We start from the raw sequence: 19,360 nt of genomic DNA on the forward strand, positions 1-19,360 counted from the left end.
CTGATCTGTGGGAAGCCGACACCAAGCAATTCCATAGGCATCAAGTGATGCTTTGCTTTTTTCCAGGAATGATGTCTAAGATAATATGCAATGCAAACATTATGTAAACTGATGTGATTTACACACAGAGAAGAGTGCTGCAGAACAGTACTTCGGAAGTGGGAGCCGTAAGGAAAAGCTGAAATCCTCCTAGACTCTTGCCAAGTTCACACCACAGTACAGAATAGCCAAAAGCATGGCAGTTGAAATCACAGTACGACTTAAACACATTTAAGCTCTTGCTGTTAATTAGCCCAGTGTTTCATGTTTCCTAGATTGGTTAAAATCACCCAAATTACCTCCGTTATAAATACATAGACAAAAGACAGAAAAGCAGGTGTTTTGTTTTCTTTTTTCCCTGCCCCCTGCTCTAGCTGTTTTAGAAAGATGAGTCCTTAAACACACAGTGTAGGCACAGACAATGAAATTAAGGTACACCATAGCTGACATACCGTGTGGATCACAAAATGCATGATCCAAAACAGTAGTAGAATGGTAGTAGAATGCTTCAGACTTTTTTTCTTTATGATTGGCTGAAATTTGAGAAGACAAACGACTTTATTTTGCATACGAATAAATTTGGGCCTTCGTAAGCTAAGTTAGTTGATCGAAGCTTTATGGTGAGCTAATAACCAAACTATACATCTAAGGCATTCAAGTATGACTGTGAACATATTTTCCTATCTACAGAGATTCCCATAAGAAAGTGTGAGAAGCCCACAATCTTCCTAATATCTTTCCTCATGAAATCTCTGAAAAATGGACTGTGATCCACTTGAGAGAGAGCACAAAGCCTGGAAGACTGGTCTACATTTGCTTAAACCTGTAGGAGATGAATCAGGTGCATGTACATCCCAGACTGGCACATGAGCTTCTAGACCACCTTCTTTCTTCCCTGGGTTCTGTTCTGCCTCTTATATAAATCAGTGTGAGAATTCTAGCAGTCTGTTACCAGATTTGTGTTGAGTTATTTGAAGTCTGAATTAAGAGTGTTGAATGAGGACCACCTTTTCCTCTGATAGCACAATGTCAGTTGTAACAAAGCCTTCAGTGTCTCTCTCAAACCTTCAGCATCATCTCAGCAAAACTAAACACAACAAAATACAATCTCTAAATTCTATTAAAAATGTTTAATTCTGCATTCTCAGCCTAATTTGGGTAAAAAGACTTCCATGTTTATTTTTTCACGTGTCAGAGCCAATTAAGAACTGACTGAGTATCGTGAAATGGTATATGTTTCCTGTGTGAGGATGAGTAGACAAACCCATCTCCATCTCAGAAGGCATGGAAATCTACTTTTTCTTTTCTTTTTTCTTCTGCCATCAGTGACTTAGAAAAACAAGAGGAAATTGAATCCAGAATTTTGGTCTGGAGGACAGTTTAGACAGGTCTCATGTATCAACAGAAAGAGAAATATTAAGGAAATATTATTCAACCTAAAACAAGATCCAGCTACAGCTGCTGAAGGTGGTGATTTTATTCAGGGACTTGTGTGGAAGAGTCGTGCAGCAAACAGCACACAGCAGAAGATATATGATCCATCTCGCAACAAACCCCAAGTGCGAGGTGTTTTATTACCTTACACAGAGACTTACTTGCAGAGGTAGTAAATTTTTTTGTTTAAACTTCCTTTGTTGGCTATAATCCCTTTGATTTCTTCCTTTAATTAAGTCATACAAATTTTCTGGCTGTTTTTCCATTGTTCTTTTTAACTACTCACAATCTTTTTAACAGTGATGGGCAGAGGAAGAATAAATGCCTGACAAATATACCTTGACAGTAAAACCAACTACAGTAAATCCTGTGACTGAAATACCAAGTTGTACTCTGAAAGATATTTATTGCATTTAGTCATCCTAGAAGACAGCTATGAAAACTCTCATCTCCCCTAGAATCCCAGATTAGATACAGTAATATGATAGGAGATGGATACAGTTTTTAGGAATGGATTTTCTTCTAGGTGTTGAACCTCTCCTTAGGACGTTTTCTGGCAGCTTATGCAATTTGAATGTGCCAGTATTTGTGTAATTGTGGTCTCAGGATGTGAGTTCTATGTCTTGTGCTATTTAGTGTAGTTATCTATTGATAAAACATTTTTATTATTATGTCTCTTTCAGTAATGCAGTGTGTGTTGAATGCTGCTTCTGTTCTTACTCAGTCCAAGCTTTTCTTGACTTAGCAGCACAAGAAAAGAGGTGGTTCATGATTGAACTCGAAACAAAACAAACAAACAAACCCAAACACAATGCTGATAACTAGTTAGAACATAGCTTATATTTCAAATTGCTGATGGAAATGATATTGAAAGCAGGAGATGACTGACTTAGCAAAGCCTTGTCTGACCATCTATCACTGGTCAGTGCTGTACACCCTGTAAATGTTACAACTCCTCTGCCCAGTGAGTTCATGAGATTTCTCAAGATGAGTAGCAATGCTCTACAAGACCTTCCTACTGCAACAATGACTAACAAGAACTAATAGTAACCAATGCTTGTTAGAAGAATCACTGTTACCCATTCTCTGCCCTGATTCTGTTTTCTCTCTTTTTTTTTCCCCCATGGCAGTCTGCACATGAGACAATCAAGCTTTTGACACAAACAATAGGTTGGACAGAGTTTTGCTTTTAAACCTGGACTGAAAGGTTCATTGAAATATAAAAACAAGGATCAACAGAAAATCGATCCACAAAATCTGTGAACTGAAAAGCAAATTCTATATTTGATTTCTGAAAACGGTGCAGTGTAAATAGAGAATCATAACCACACTGCTAAAGTAAACGCTCCTTCAATGTTTGTTTGTTTTCATGTACATACTTGACCAAAAATTCATTGGATGTTGATACGCAGTTTGAGTACAACTGAATCACAGAAGTCTTAAGTCTCACAGCTTCAGAGGATCTCTGGAGTTTTCTAAAGATATATCTGAAGTCTCCCAAGCTCTTTCAGGCCTGAGATAAAGTATTTAATTTGGCCTCATACAATAAAGAATTCTTCAGTAGCATGAGCATCAATGGTTGCGAGTTCTTCTGAAGGCTGCCTGGCCTCAGGCTGTCTTAGAGGTTCCCAGGGAATAACTTCAGAATGTCATGTGCCTCCTTCCTGGAAGAAGCGAGATGGTAAAACACGTCAGTGCCTTCTTCAGTTCTTTGCTCATAATATGTGACATACATTAAACCATTTCTTAAATTATCCATGAATTCTAAATTGGTTTATATAATTTATGTCTATTACAGAAAACAGTAATTTCTGCAATTTGGTAATTTAACCCATAATTATGACTAAAACTGCCTCTTCATGTAGTAGAAGGTAGTAGTGGCAGTACCTCCCTAATAATAATGTTGTTGAACAATGTCTGTAGCTGCGTGGAAACCGTTAATTCCACACATGCAGAATGCCACTGTCAGTTCCTGGATGTATGAATAGAGGCTTCTGTGTAACTTGCAGATGAATGTGCAGAATCGCTCTTCACAGGGGTTTAGGCTAGTAAGGACTAATCTGTCTGCACTTCAGACAGAGCACGAGGAAAGTCTCCCACACTATTTGGACTCCAACAGATGGTAAAAGGAATAATATTCTGTCCTCTTCAAATCCTGTAGAAGTGCATAAACCAAATATATATATTTTTAAATGAGCTATCAGTAGCAAATTTCCCGGTAAAAGGCAGAACTGGAGAGACTTCAGTTGAGAATTTGAAACATTTATAGTCTTCGTAGCTTCTGTTTTCATTCCATATTACACCTGACCTTCTGGGCCACTTCTTCTACACTCTTATAATGCAAAAGAGTTTGATCTCAACATGATTCTATGATTTCATTGAAAATATCTTAAAAAAAAAAAAAGTGATGAATTTCCTTCTTTTTTTTTTTTCTTCTTTTTCCCTGATAAAAATATCAAAGCAAAGCTTCTAAGGCTCCAAGGTTTTTACTCCATGCTGTAGTTGCCTCATCTATAAAACATGGGTCAAAATAATATTCGGTGAGACACTTGTGCACCTTAAATGCTCAAAGCATTTAAGTGTTAATTGCTGTTGGTTCTTGAGAAATGTTCTTTTCATAATCAGCTGTTTCACAGTGCATTTCTTTTCATTATCTGCTTAAATATTCTTATCACGCAATGATCCTAATTGGTCTTAAATCAATTCTGTCCTCTGGTTATGAGCAGGAGCAAAAGCTTGTGGATTATACATTTTAGATTTCCATCTTCATTTGCATCTGAAATTGTAATAATGTAAAGGATCCAGAGATGCCTTCCTGTCATGTTTGATAAAAGTACAAGAGAAATTATTTCCCCCCTTCAAGCCCTCTGCTTTTATTATGTTTTTTAAGATGAATGCTCTTAAAACAGTTCTCAAGAATAATCTCAGAGATTAAATAATTCCCATTGGCATCCCTCCACTAATGAGGAAAAAATGTAGTACTGAGGCGGCCACACAGTGGAGACTGGATAGCCTCTATAACTTGTAATGCAAATTAATTTGCTTTGTATTGCAGTAAATAAGCAATGAAAACATCCGGTGCTGCACTTCAGATAAGGACAAGCAACATTTTAGAACTGCTTTACTATAAGTGCGAACGCCCGCGTGGTCACACCCTTGTATTTCTCTGCATTGATTTAAAAAATAAATAAATTGAGAAGGGACAAAATGGACAGCAATTTGCATGCTTTAGATTTTGTGACGTCTCTAGAGCTCACCCCTAAAAATAAACAGGTGGAATATGAACACAATAAAGGTCTGTAACATGAAAGCCCTTCTGGCAGTAAGCGCTATGAAGCCATCCTTGGTGGATAAAAATCTTCCTGTGAAAGGATTCTCCACTGTCCAGCAGATAGTGTGCAGCTTCTTGAGAGTAACTTTAAGATCTTAAAAGACCAGTGTATTTAACAGAACACAAGAAGACATATTTTTTAACACTGCACTTTGTGATGACAGAGCCTGTGCAACAATCAAAGAAAGGAGATGGACTGCAAACTGAGACTGTTTATTATTCCATCTAGTGAGGGAATCACTGTTCTGTTCAGTTTGTAGCAATAGAACATCATACTGTCAAGCAGGCACTGGCTGATTTTAGGGGAAATTACTGGAATCAAATTTTATTCTAAATTAGTGAGTAGCTTGAAATACCCTTATGGCTGAAGGTAAAGAATACATAAAGCCTGTATCTTGTGGTACCTCACGTACAGTCTTCTGGATTGTTCTCATTTCTGTGCCTGCATCTGACATGATGAAGTACTGTTCAAACCACTCAAGGCCAACTCTAGGCTGGTATAGCTATGCAGCATACTGCTAAGCCTTGCAGTTACAGCAGCGAGGCTGAAAGCAGGCTGCATGAAGGCACTGGAGCTTCATAAAGTGCTGCTCATTTGCACACTGTCATCCAGCATTCTGGTACTGACTGCACATGAGTGTGGGTGACATGCATTGTGGCACTGTTTGACACTGCCTGCTGGGGCTGTGCCCTGAACATGTGGAATCTCGTGGGGTACAGAAGTGGCACATAGCCCGATGGTCTGCCCGTTGTTTTCTTTCCTTGTTTGTCAGCCATTTCAGCAGAAACACAGTACAGTGGAAAAACATTGCATATGCTTTGCCTCCATTTGCATGAAAAGAGAACAAATACAACGTGACAATTAAAAAAAAAAAGTTTTGGAATTTTATATCTATTTATATATAAATGTCAAAGACAACTGTATCTACCAGTAAATCTTAGACTGCATTTTCATTTGGAACAATAAATCTCCCAATTGCTCCTCCCCTCTGGTCCATACAGAAAATCATAATGCATCACTTCTCTTCATGTACTGGCCATGCTTCTGGCAATATAGCCCAGTATGTGGTTCTCCCCTCGTGTTTCTTTCTGGATTGGAAAGTAATTTGGAAAATTTCTGAGATGAATGAATGTATATGCAGGAAATGTGAGGTATCTCCAGTATTTCCATCATTTTTCAATGGAGATTTATCTTAAATGTAAATATACTTAAATCTAAGAAAGCATGTGTAGAGTCAGTCATGCCCAGTGAACATGTCCTTAGCTCTCATAGCCGACCTTGTTATTCAGGGTAGCTGTTTAGTAGTCTTTACAAAAATACCTATGCTTTATTGCAATTACTCTTGCAGTTTCCATCAGTTATATGCATAATCTCTGAGATAAAATTAATCTGAACTTTTAAAAGAGGCTGTATTTTTGGCCATTTCTTTTTATCTCCTGTTCTTGCTCGCAGTACTTTCTGCTGCCCACACGCTCCCTGTAATCCCAGCAGCAATTCTGACTTTTCTCCCTGCTGCTTCCTACCCTACTGAAATTTCTCTGAGTAAATCCTGGGCCAAGCGGAGAGAGCAGCATGTACTGCTTAGCTCACAGCAGAGCAGAAGCCCTCAAGACAAGAAGAGTAAAGGACATTCTGGAGTTCTGCAAGAAGAGATTGTCTATAAAGTTTTGCTTTCATGTCCACTTCTGAGCGTTCTGGGAAGGTAAGAAGTGCGTGTGAAGGATGGCTCCTGCTGGTACCCAACCTGAAGGTTTCCAGTCAAAGACATAAAAACTACTGGCTGTCTGAAGGCAAATTTTATTTTACTTTATTTCAAATCTCTACAGAGACTGTAATATATCGAGAAGAGTCATTTTGTTACCATTAAAGCATAGATTTCTGTGTGTGTGTGTGTGTGTGGAGACTTTTCACCCTCTCAGAGAGCAGGAGGGGAAATGAGAGTAATACTGAAAATACTGAAAACATTTTCCCCTTAAATCCTGCTGCCCTAATTAGGACTGGGGAAAGAAAATAGGAAAGTCAGAGAGGAAGAAATAAGTTAAACAAGTTAAAGGCTTTGAGAAATCTGAGAAAGTTCCTAAATCAATATTTTTCTAAGGCGGAGAGAAGCTTTATAGATGCAGGTGATATAAAGGAAAGTGAGATTGTTTAATGGCTTCTAATCACGAGGGGGAATGCACGATGTGCCTTAAATCCAGTGAAAAAGTGGGAATGCAAATAGAGTTCTGATTAAACAACACAGCACTTGATGCAAAACTCGATTCAGGAAAGCACTTAAATAGAAGCTCCTGCTAACCTGGAGTGTTATCTCCTGCCCTTAAATGCACTTTTAAAGTATTTTTCTGCTCATGTGCACTTTGCTGAATCACAGAGAAAAGGAGGGCCGCTTCCCGCCCTTTTTGCTCAGCTCGGTGCTGCACGGCCGCTTCCCGCCCTTTTTGCTGAGCGCGATGCTGCGCGGCCGCTTCCCGCCCTTTTTGCTCAGCTCGGTGCTCCGCGGCGCTTCCCGCCCTTTTTGCTCGGCCGTTACTCCTTCGCCTCGCGCCGCCTCATGGGGACCCGCTCTGCTGCCCACCGCTGGACGCGGCTCCTGGGCAAAAGTGGAAAAAAAGACCAAACAAAACACGACATCACCTTGGAAATATTTTCAGAAGGTGCTGCAGCAAATCCTGAAAAGACTTGCAAGTAATTGCTTGGCTCTTTTCAAGATAAGAAGGGAGAGGAAAGGGACGATGAACTCCGTATTCATCTGAGGTACGGGTTGCCTGGGGCTGCCCTGGTGGCTGTTAGCACTCGGGTTCGTTGTGGATCACAGTGTTAGGACCGCTGGCTGCAGACTGAAGCCCTCTGCCCCAGGGCTGACACAGCTACAGCCGGGCCAACCCTTGAGGTGATGCCAGCATAAGTAAGGCGAAGACATTGCTGGATCCCAGCTTAGCTCCGGCATCTACCTGAGGCTATAAAGATAAAAATACTGCTTAGGTGTTGATAAAAGTTGCTTTATTTGAGGTGAATGCGTTCCAGAAAACAAAGCCTGCAGAAGGATTAATTAAGATAAGCTATGTTTATGTCAAGTGGATCTGAAAATCAAGTCTCTTTGCATGCAGCTTGGTTAATGGAAGTATAAGTTGTTTTATTAGTCAAATGGCACAATTAATTATAGGGAAGATATTTTTTTTTCCTCTGGGGCTTCTTTATGACTCTGCTTACGCTGCTTACAATTAATCCTAATGGGAAGATCAGACTAAAAATGCACGGTCTCTTGTAAACTTTCAGAACCTGATTATTGCTTCCAAGTGCCCAATGCAGCGATGCTTTTTTCAGAAAACAAACGTTCTATGTTTCATACAGTGGAGCGTACCCCAAAATCACTGTTTTCCTGCGGCATCTGATCCAGGCAGGGTGCTCTGGGTTCCAGAATTGCTGCTTCTCGCTGGCTGCTCGTATGTCCCCTCGCTCCCAGTGCACCAGGGAGCATTGCTCCTTGCAGTGCTGAGCCGCTGAAGCTTCAGCTGCAGGGCTATGTGGTAAACGTGTTGTTGGTGTCTACTGATGTGCTCAGCTGTGTGTGTCTGCTGCTCAGTCCACCACAAATATTGCCACTCATGTGTTTGATTTATGCACGTAATGTGTTAGAGTTTTGTCTTTAAAGCTGAGTTCACAGTGATGCTATTAGAGACATGTTGCTTCACTGAGCTTCTTGGAAGGCAAACAGCTAATAGCAGGGAAGGGACAGGGAACAAGTAGCAGGCTAGTAACTCCTTTCATCCTCTTGCTTTATAGACCTTGATGTGTCCTTCCAATTTATTGAAATTGTGGTTACTTTTGTTGTTATGAAGGCTGATGTTTTTGGAATATCATGATTCATCTGTGACACTGATGTGTTGGTAGCAAAAAGTCTTGCCAATATATTGCAAAGTGCCTTTCTCCCCTTCCTCTGAATGAGACTGGAGGACTTTTATGAATCTCCCAGCATTTTAATATCATTTTGGTAGAAAATACATTATTTATTCTTTTAATGGGAAATGTAACAAATTGGGATGGCTCTTTTACTAGAACATCTGCTAGGGAGCAGCTCTGGCTTAATGTGTGTGAGCAGTAATGACCATTGCTCACTGGGGACAATGTCAGCAAATGCTCTACTTAGTGGAGATGTCCTTAACCAGCGCCAAGAGATACAGCGGTGATCAGTCAGACTTAAGGAGTTAAATTAATCAGAGATGGTAAGCTCAGACCTACTATTATACCAAATAAACGTTAAATGCAACAAATTTTCTCATACATTATTCACTAAGATATTTCATTGTCTGAAATCTTGTGGGGGCTTCTCTGACAGGTGTTTCTTTGTTGTTGTTGTTTTTGTTTTTAATGTTCTTTCTAACTTCAGATGGCTTTAATTAAATGAGCATTTCAGTGATTGGAAGGATCAAGGCCAGGGCATACTGTCTGAGATAGTTATTTTAATAATTTTAGCAAGCTCCAGGTATTTACTATGTGATTCTTAATTTTGCTGCAAGGTGTGATGAGATTCAGCTCAATAAATAAAATGGATCGTCATGGTCTAAAAAAGAAACACAAGCTTTTTTTTTTTTTTCCTGAGCTCATGATCATAACATATGGAGTGTCTTCAGGCTGGCAGGTCACCCAGCCTACCTCGGCCTGTGTCATGGGCATGAAATTTTGTTAAAGCATCATTTCATTTTTTCCTTAGTGAAGGTGTTTTATGTTACCGTTAGGAATTTCCTGTCATGTGACACATAATGGCTGGCTGTAGCATGCATAAGGGTATCATCTGCCAAATTTTCACAACCCTATGCTTCCTAACCCTTCCAATATATTCCTGTAAAAAGCCAACCCACGTCCTTGCTTTCTGCTCCTCAAACTCCAGCCTGTCCTTCATTAGAAAGATTTTGCAGAACTACTCGTGATAACTGCTGAAAATGAAAAGTCAAGGAAGCATTGTCATGAAGTACTCATCAGAGAGAGATTCTTTAGCTCCCTTATTGTATTTATGAAGCTGAAACCCCTTGCCTGCTATTAACCAAGTGATTTGAAATAAGGATGAAATTGGAACGATGGGAAGTAATTTGATCTTAAAACTGGAAAGATCAATCTGCGTATTTCATAGAGCTTCAAATAATGGTGGCTACCACCACTTTACTACTAAGTGGTACTAATGAAGAGTTATTTATGAAGTCCATACTAAATGCAACTCTGAGCAGCTCCGTTCTGAGAGCAGTTATTCAGAAGAAATAACTGGAAAACCATAATCTTAGTTACTGTATCTGCTTTCTTCTCCTTTTGAATATAAAGCCTGGATTAGACTCACAGACTGCTCTGTGTTTCAGCCAGACATCTCTCAACTAGGCATTGCTTTGGCCTCTTGTCTCCCTCTGATGTGGCTGTGGATTAATGCTGACAGACGGGAGCAGCAGAGGAAGAATCACCAAGTTTATGTTTGAAGATTGAGCTAAATGCCCAAATGTCTTCCTTATCCAAGCCTTCCTTTCTGAGTCTGACGTGCATGCATGTTGCACAGATACTAAAATTTCCTTTAGCGTTGATATGAATGTTGGTTTCCTTGAAAATTAATATTGTGTACTTTGCTACAATGATTTGAAAAGTGCAGGTCGTCCTTTCTGCTACCTCTCATAAAACAACAATAAAAATATCACAATTGCAAACCTGTTTTTATTGTTCTTAGTCTCTCTCTCTATATTTTGTAACAATGCTTAGTGTTGTAGCTTCTATCATCTAACTTAAGGTATGCAACTTTTTATGGACAGTGGGTATCCTTCTGCAGCTTTGTATGATCTCCAGGCAGCTATGTAGATGGCATATCTGCATCAGATGTTCTGTTCGCTGTGGGTTGCATGTAGCCGCACCCGTTCTGTTCGAATAAGGGCAAGAACTGCTATGGCCTGAATAGCCCTCCCTGCTGGGCCTGTTCTTCTTGGCGTTGCTTGTTCTCATTGAGGCAGCTTAGAAGTTTTACAGGCCATTAACAGTGGCCAAATTTGAGAGCAGAGGTTGAGCTCTCCTTGGTCACACAGTGACATTCCTCTTGATCTGCTTGCTAGATGCTTGAGCACTCCAGCCTTGGCCCAAAATACTGGCATGGTTTACAGTCTTCAGTTCTGGTGTTTATTATTGTGCAGCTAGAAGACAAATTAGTCATCCTTTAGGTTTTGTTACCTGACGTTCCTTCCATTTTGGCAGGGAACAAGCTTAGCAATACTGAGCTGTCTTAAGGTATGAAATGAGATGTTGTTGTTGTTAAACTAGTGAAGCAGGTGACAAGGAGGGAAAGAAACCTCTCTTGAAATAGCAGATGAATCCATGCCTGTTATTCGTGCTCAGCTATTACTGTTCTTACCATCCAAAATAGAATGATGCTATAAAATAAAAAATAAATAAAAGGAGAATCATTAGTGCTCATTTGTGATTACAGAGAATTAGCTAAGTCCTGCATCCTGTGAGAGCTATTGTTTGTAAGAAGAGTGTACTTATTAAGGAAGGAAGGAAAGCTGTAACTGAGGGTATTTTTTCTAAGAATGACTATAACAGCATTATAGGTTAGTATTTCTACAATAGCTTTCCAACCATTTGGCAGTGGATACGTGTAAATCCTCTGCATAACCTGCAGCAATAACAGCTGGTTGTGTGATTCTGAGAAATACCAAAAAAAAAAAAAAAGCCTGAAAAATAATGAGAAAACTTTTAAGAAGAAGGATGGCAGTGATACAGAGTGATACAGTAGCATCATCATCCCTCCAGGATAACATTTACCAGTAATGTGTATAGACCTTTGCTGGAAATGTGACAGTTGGGGTGTTATCTGGTGCTGAATCTTGTATGTCTGTGTATGACTTCAGTGGTCCAGATAAGTTTTCTTATTTCAAATGTCAGTTGCTCTCTGAGATTCTGTCTAGACTCCAGCTTTAGCAAATTACGACCCCAGTGTCTAACTTTTCCTCCTTACTCTGTGCTTTCTGCAAAATTGTATTGCAGTATTATTTTGCATTTGTAATTCTCCTCTTGTGTCAGGCAAAAAAATATGATCTTTTTAGCCATTTTTAAAAAATCAGTTTTCCATGTTTTTCTTTGGCAAGGGGCAGTCAAGTAAAATTGATTCTGTTCTGTGTACATGAAGGTGCCCTGTAGTCTTACAGTAAATTAAATCACTACACGATTAATGTTCACAGTCAACAAAAATCCAGTTCATCTAGCTGTGAATATGTAGCACAGAGTTAGAGGGCACCTTGTCCATGCAGTTCTCGTTGCTTTTGTAGCAGAGAAAAAAATTCATGGCTCTCTGAAGCTACCAATAGAGCATAGATCTACATATAGAAATAAAGAGACTATTTGGATGTGCTCTCATTTTTATGAGGTAAACTGTTTGTAAGAATTATTTATACTTCAGAAACTTGAATCAATGCTTTAAATAAATAGTAGAAAAATTCCCTAGAGGCCTTTTTAACGAGAAAGATTTATAGCATCCAAGAACATACTGAACAGGAAACACTTTGGTAGAAGTGCCTGTGAAGGACGGTGTGCAGTGAGCCACACAGGTTAGTGGGTATCACTTTCAACTGTCCAAATGAACTACACAGGATACACAAAGTAGTGCCCAGCTGGTGATGTGGCAGGCTGGGGTAGACTCTGCTGACTTCTTTCAGAGCATCTGTGGGTGAGCTGGCATGATGACTAAACTCTAGGAGATGAGAGATCTTACTAATTCATCACAAAAACAAGCAGTGTTCTGCTTAAAATATTCAGCTGGAAGCAGCAGAAATGCGATGTAAATGTAAATGAAAGGGTGTTTTAAGCTTTTGAGATGCATTAAAGCTTTCAATCAGTGACTAACTTGTTGCTTCTCGTTGATGAAACTCCTGCTGAGGAATAGGCCAACTTACTTTGCCACCGGTACTAGGTAAAAAGTCTTGAGTGATGTAAATTAGATTATTTCTGCAAGTTCTACTCAATTTTCTGGTTTTCCTCAAACAAAGAGTAGGCACTGTGCTGGAGACTCCGCAGAGCTTTCTTAGACTCGTTTTCAGAAAAACAGAAAGGGTTCTTGCAGCTCTGTACTGCTAGCTGTACTAGCATTTATTTTCCACCTTGGAAACTCTTCTGGTAGATGAGGTGAGACTCCAAGAATCTTCTAGAACAGAACAGACTATTTGGTTAATGCCTGGTTTGTACTGACTTTAAAAAAGATGCATTTAGATAATTTGGGAAAAAGAGATTTATATTTAGTGACTTTTTACATTCAGTGCTTTACATAAACTCCTACATCCGATAAATTCAGCTATTTGTGGAATTATTTTGGCAACCAGAATTACTGTGAAAGGCGTGTATAGCTGCTCTGTCAGGTCACTGCTAATTTCCTAAATGCAGGAGACTTAACAGCAATAAATGTCTGAGTAGACCTTGCCAGTCTTTTAGCCATTTTTTCCTAGGAGACTACATATGTCCAAACAGAAAATTCTCCTAGGTATGAGATTTAAACTATTGTGTGTTAACTATAAAATACAAGATGGGCTGGTTTAATGGTGTTTGAAGAATATAAATGCTTGATTGATGTACAAGTTGGATATAAGGAGCCTGTGGGGGAGAAATGTTTAGTGATTGATTGATTGGGAATGTGCTATTTAAACCTTTTTGGATTATAGTAGTCAAATACAGTGTTTTATAGTGAGCATAGTGTCCTCTAGAGAATTTTGCTCTCCATTCCCTAATCAGGTTGATGAGCACATTAATATGCAAGTAAAGGAAATCTCACAGAAGAGTTGATTATCTTATCACGTGTGAAGCAGCTGATATAGGAACATAATTGAAGCAGTTCTAAAAAAGCTTTTTTGGGTCAATAGTTAGCAGTACCATACTTTAAGATGCAAAAGATAAGACTGTATTTTAACACAAGGATAGCAGGTATTTTGAGAAAATAGGTTGGTTGGCCTAGTCACAGCACTTGGTTGCAGAACAGGGGTGATAGCTACGTTAGAGACTTTTTCCTGCATGGTGTTTGCGCCAGTTAAGAGATTACAGTGTGTTTTTAGTACAATAAAAATGAAAGATGCACAGTAAAAAGCCGTAGTTTAGACAGTGAAATACACTTTTGTTAGGAGATGTTCTGATTCCTTGCTGAAAAAATTGCAGAACAGGAAAAGCCACACAGTCTGTCTTGCTTTTTATAGTTCAGCTGACTTGATTAAATTCATGTTTTCCACATGCAAATACAAGGTAGACCTGAATTCAGGATTGAGATTTCATTAGTGTTTTGTGTAGGGGAAGGAAGAAAAGGAGGTAGTGCTTCCACTTCAGATTTTATAAATATGAGCTAGTCTAAATGCTTGACTATGTTTTAATAAGAATATTTAAGAATAAAAATTTTTGTTACCCGTATACATTAGTATTATTCTATATTGTTCCGATACTGCTCCTTCTCGCAGCAATTAGATCATCTGGCGAATCTAGAGGTTTCAGACTTTTGCATTTCTCACAGTAGTTCCTGTGCTGACTCCAGGAGCTTGTATTTGACCAGTGCCTATGTGGTGTTGACTTTAGAGAGATGGCAGGATGGCGTTCTCCTTAGCATTAAGCATTTCCATTCCTTTGCTCAGTTTTTGCCTTTGCAAATCTGCAGAATACAATCAAGAGGAACTGATGATGATGAGGAAAGCATGAGCTGAAGTCTGATTCTTGTTTGTACATAAGATCTGTGTGCAGTCTTTTCCAGCCAGATGTGAGCTCTCCTCCGTGCCCTCATGCACAAGAATGCACTGTGGGGGGCACAGTCAGTGCTGAGCTGAGTGTAAGCAAATGAAGCCTGTAGAAGAACAGCACACTGTGAGGTTGAGTGCTCTGCTTCACCAGGTCGTTGGTGTGGCTTCCAGTCAGCTCAGTCTGTGGCAGACCCAGCTCACCCCTGCTAGCAAAAGGCTGTGTGCAGCATAGGCATGTGCATCCACGAAACCTTTTTTGTCTCCCTTGTGCTCTTAGCAAATGATTCTAATTAAATATCTGATAAATTTTTAAAATGATGATATTAAAACTTACCATCATGCTGATTGGCTCATTTATGTAATCTGTCTGGAAGTAAATACAACTTATGATTCACTGTGTGAATACCAGTAACCAGCTGCTTTTAATCACTCATGCATTTAAAAGGGCACTGCACAAAAATTACTGAATAGTTTCCAACAGTTGAGAAACCGGTAATAAATAGCAGATGTATAAAAAGGTATAGAGACTCAGTGAATAAATTACTGTTATTAAAAATGGAACAAATAATGACCAAGGAGCAAGATTGGTCAGCATTTTATGAATTTCCTAACTAATATAAGTTACAAAGAAACTTTTCTCAAAAGCAAGCAAGCTGGGATAGAATACGTTATGAGTAATGAGCTCAGAGAATGATGTAAGAGAGCAGAGATTTATTGTGGATTGATTAGACAGAATATATTCATCCTGATCTTGAATCATAAATGTCCTGTGACATCTTGTATTTCACTTGTTACTTAACTTGTTGAATGGCATGGAGCTGCATAATGGGAGGGTCAGATTAGATATTAGGAAAAGGTTCTTCACTGTAGAGTGTTTGGGCACTGAGACATGCTCCCCAAGGCAGTGATCGTGTCACTAAGCTGCCAGAGTTTGAGAAGTGTTTGGATAATGCTCTCAGACACAGGGTTTGGATTTTGAAATCTTCAGGGAGATAAAATTCTGAATTTTTCCTTCCTACTCTGAGCATGTTTCAGCTGTTACAATAGTTTTTGAATGCTCCTTTGCATTGTTACAAATGTCTGTTAGTCTGATTTCTGCTGTGTAGTTGTATGAATGCAAATTTAAAGAAAAAAAAAGATTCCAATGCTGAACTGATTATCAAAAGCATATGAGTGGATACACAGTCAGTGACATTTATACTCAGTTTGAAATCTTACTGTGAGGGAGTAAGAATGTGTGTAATTGCTCTTCTGGATAAAGGATGATTTCCTTTTATTTTATTTCCTTTTATTTCCTTTTATTTCCTTTTATTTCCTTTTATTTCCTTTTATTTCCTTTTATTTCCTTTTATTTCCTTTTATTTCCTTTTATTTCCTTTTATTTCCTTTTATTTCCTTTTATTTCCTTTTATTTCCTTTTATTTTATTTTATTTTATTTTATTTTATTTTATTTTATTTTATTTTATTTTATTTTATTTTTGAGACCAAGGAAAATTCACATAAATTCTTTCAATGTAGTTTCTCCACAGATGATTGGCTGAAATAATGCATGTTAGGGAGTTTATTCATTCTGGAAGCGGAGCCTGTTCTTGCAGATGACTTGAGGCTAGAAATTGGATCCCATCCTAGACATCTCAATAAGGATAGTGCCGTATCAGTTAATACTTAGCAAAAAACGTGAGAACAGCAAACAATCTGCTCCTCAAATAATTTAGAGATAGTCATCACAGCTTATGGGAGTAAAATTAAACTATCTTTCGGCCAGATAACTAGAGCTGCCAAGAATGCAATAGTATAAGCTACAATGTCCAGGAAAATATTGGCCCATAGCAACCAAGTCTCATGACACCAGGAACAGAAGTATTGAGAAATGATAAAGCTATGAAAGCTCATGCCACACAACAGTAAAGAGAAAGGAGAAATAGTTTTATCTCTGCTTTCGAGAATAGCAATGGATACGCTTCGTGCTAAAGATCACTCAAATAGCCTGCAGCAGACATCCAAACTTATCTTGCTGCATTTGCTATATGACTACAGATTAAAAGTGCAGCTTAAGTGTGCGCCGTGGCCTGCAATAAGACCTAAAACATTCAGAGCCCTTGAGCGCAGTCTTTTCTCCTAGCTTTTGCCGTAGCAAAGCCTCAAACATAACCAGGTCAGAGATTTTGTTGCTTTCTATTTGTTATCAGAGTGAAATAATTATTGCTATCACAGTGCTAAGTGAGTCAGGTGGAAATGGAGGTTGGTTACTGAACAAACTAGCAAAAGCGCTGTCAAAAAGCTCGAAAGAAAGGACAGTGAGAGAGAGTGTACTTTGTTTCCGTGCAATCCTAGGAGAGAAGACACAGAACACTTAGAAGATCAAGAGCACCATTGTCATTTAGCTACATTCAGTGAGAGTCAGAGAGTAAAGAATTCATCCATATTTCTTCTAGCTGAAGTTGTTTTTTCCCAGTACGTGACTGGAAAGTTATTTAAGTATTTTGCTTTATTGACATATAATTCATGTGCTCACATTGTTTCTATTCCAAAAAAGTTAGTAAGCAAAAATCGTTCCATAAATTACTTCTTCCTAGTAACTTTTTTTGGCATGGTTTATTGAGATAACTTGGATTAATGGTCCAAGAAATTGGAAGCCAAATGTTCGTAAATGTTGATAAATGAGAACTTTTTAACAAAATTTTTGGTGAGATTCCTAGGATTACTCTTATCAACTCACACTGCTAATGTAACATTACATGTTTATGTTATGTTAACAGGAAGAGATCCATTTCTCAACTGAGGAAATGGTCAGAAGCTGAGACTGTCCCGTGCTTGAAGCATGACAGGTGATGCAGGCAGGCCAGAAGTAATTAATATTTAAATCATATCTTTGGGTCTTTGGAGTGCAAAGGAGGTCTTTCCCTGAGGGAACTTGCAATCAGCTAAAAGTGCTTGTAGATAAGTTTTTCTATTTTTTTGAAAAGATTGTGTGTTTAATGGGGGAAAAAAATATCTACAGATAACTGACACAAATTATTTACCAAGTCATTGCAAAATACTGCTGGAGCTTGTAGAAGCTTCAGTGGAAACAACAGCAACTCTTGTGTTAAATTGTGGTCCTTCTTTAACTTAAGGTAATTATGTAAATAACTTATGTCATTGTTCTTTGATGCTAAGGAAGAACAACAATGCAATAGAGAAGATATTCTAATCACTTCATCTAGTTACACTGAAATGAGAATTAATGAAAATTTTAAGTGGTAATTATTCCTTTTACTATATGTAAGCCAGTCAAGACAAAAACTGCCATGTTCTTAGCTCAATACAAAGAAGTCTGAAGTAGCAAACATCTAAAATCTTGGAACCTACTAAAGCTTTAGTGCTCTAGTATTTTGTCGTCATCCATTCACACAAAAACATGTTGGGCAAGCATTTTAACTTAATCATTCATTCTTGTTTAAAAAGCCATGACTTTGTACAAGGCTTTCATATCTTGTTAGAATTAGCTCTGTATTTTCTCAAGTTGGTTTTATGTGACTTTATGCTAGTTGGCTTTATGCTATACACTCTAAGTAATTGCTTACTCTGCTAATATGGTTGTAAGCCAGAAAATTTTCATGTTGCTCTTACAGAAGAGGTCCTGTCTGAAATGAGGACTCAGTTGGGCTCAATATTCTGTGCACACTGTTATATGCAATCATTGTCTGAAAAAGCCATCTAATTATAGTTAGTGCTTTTGCCAAACATTGTTCTAAACTATTAAAACTACTATAAAACCACACTATAATCCAAGTTAAGCACACCACATACTGATAGAAAACTACTGTGTTGGATTCTAAAGTAAAACCCTAAATGGATTAGTTTTTCTGAACAACTGGAACAGTTGAAGTGCTGAAGCAAAGATCTTACATGGAACAACCCTTCCTATTGTACAGAATTTTTCAAAGGATACCCTATGCAAAATCTTTTACTTATTGTGATTTTACAGAAAGAAAAATGCTAAAATGCTGAAGTAATCTACTGAGAGCTTTAGCAATCAGATTCTGAGTCAGATGAGGCTCTAACCTTGACTGAATCCTTAGGTTTTCTGTGGCGAGAGTACGGTGCCTGCTACAAGGCAACACAAATACTTCTGTGGGAAACTGGAAGCTGTCCTCTGTAGACATTTTCAGAAGTCTGTTACTGAATGAAGGTTGGGGAAAAGGACCGTACGCTGTACTGTCATGGGGAAATTGAACTTGGAGTCTGCAACTCCTCTCATATGACATTATTGCTGCTCCCAACTTCCTTGAATACTTGACTGACTATAGTTTTGGTTTTTATTTTTCTTTTGTTAGTCTGAAAATTCAGAGTTCTTCATTCTTTGTTTTTGCTTCATACACTATCTGAGATCCTTGGAAGGAGAAAGTCCTGAAGAACATTCCAGTTTTGCTTCCTTGGCTATTTTAGCATTCTGTGTCAGAAAAAAAAACACGTCCTTTTGTTGAATTGCATGGGAGTTCCCCTTAACTTCGTGCTGATTTGTATGCTTTGCAATTCTTTGCTTTTCAAACTTTGCATGCTTAGGACTTTTCTGTTAATTTCCTTTCTAATAGGATTTTAATACATAGAAAGAAAACTATCTCTTTTGAATGTTTGAAGTCCTAATCTAGCTGTGTAAGTTTCTCATTATCTAAGCATTTCTTATTCTTGATAGCTATTTTAAAGCATTTTCTTGTGGCTTTCACGGGAGTTTTGATTTGCATTTGGTAGGTATCTAGGCATGTAGTCATTTAAGTCTTTTACCATACGCTATTTAAGTGTATGCTTATTAGCTTGAGCATCATTTTGGTCTGGAAGATAAG

General features: G+C 38.4%; 1 long non-coding RNA gene across 6 annotated transcripts in view; it reads left to right on the forward strand.

The window, feature by feature from the left end:
* Nucleotides 1-19,360, forward strand: part of LOC121106882 — a 361,649-nt gene that overhangs the window by 70,325 nt on the left and 271,964 nt on the right. For 3 of the 6 annotated variants that reach the window (XR_005840121.2, XR_005840122.2, XR_005840123.2), the window contains exon 1: nt 7,347-7,559. The exons of the other annotated variants lie outside the window; for them this stretch is intronic. This is a non-coding gene — a long non-coding RNA (uncharacterized LOC121106882). Of the gene's footprint in view, nt 1-7,346; nt 7,560-19,360 lie in introns of those variants that run through there. 6 annotated transcript variants of the gene reach the window in all.

The sequence above is a fragment of the Gallus gallus genome, chromosome 15 (genome assembly GCF_016699485.2).
Source record: "Gallus gallus isolate bGalGal1 chromosome 15, bGalGal1.mat.broiler.GRCg7b, whole genome shotgun sequence".
NCBI lineage: Eukaryota > Metazoa > Chordata > Aves > Galliformes > Phasianidae > Gallus > Gallus gallus.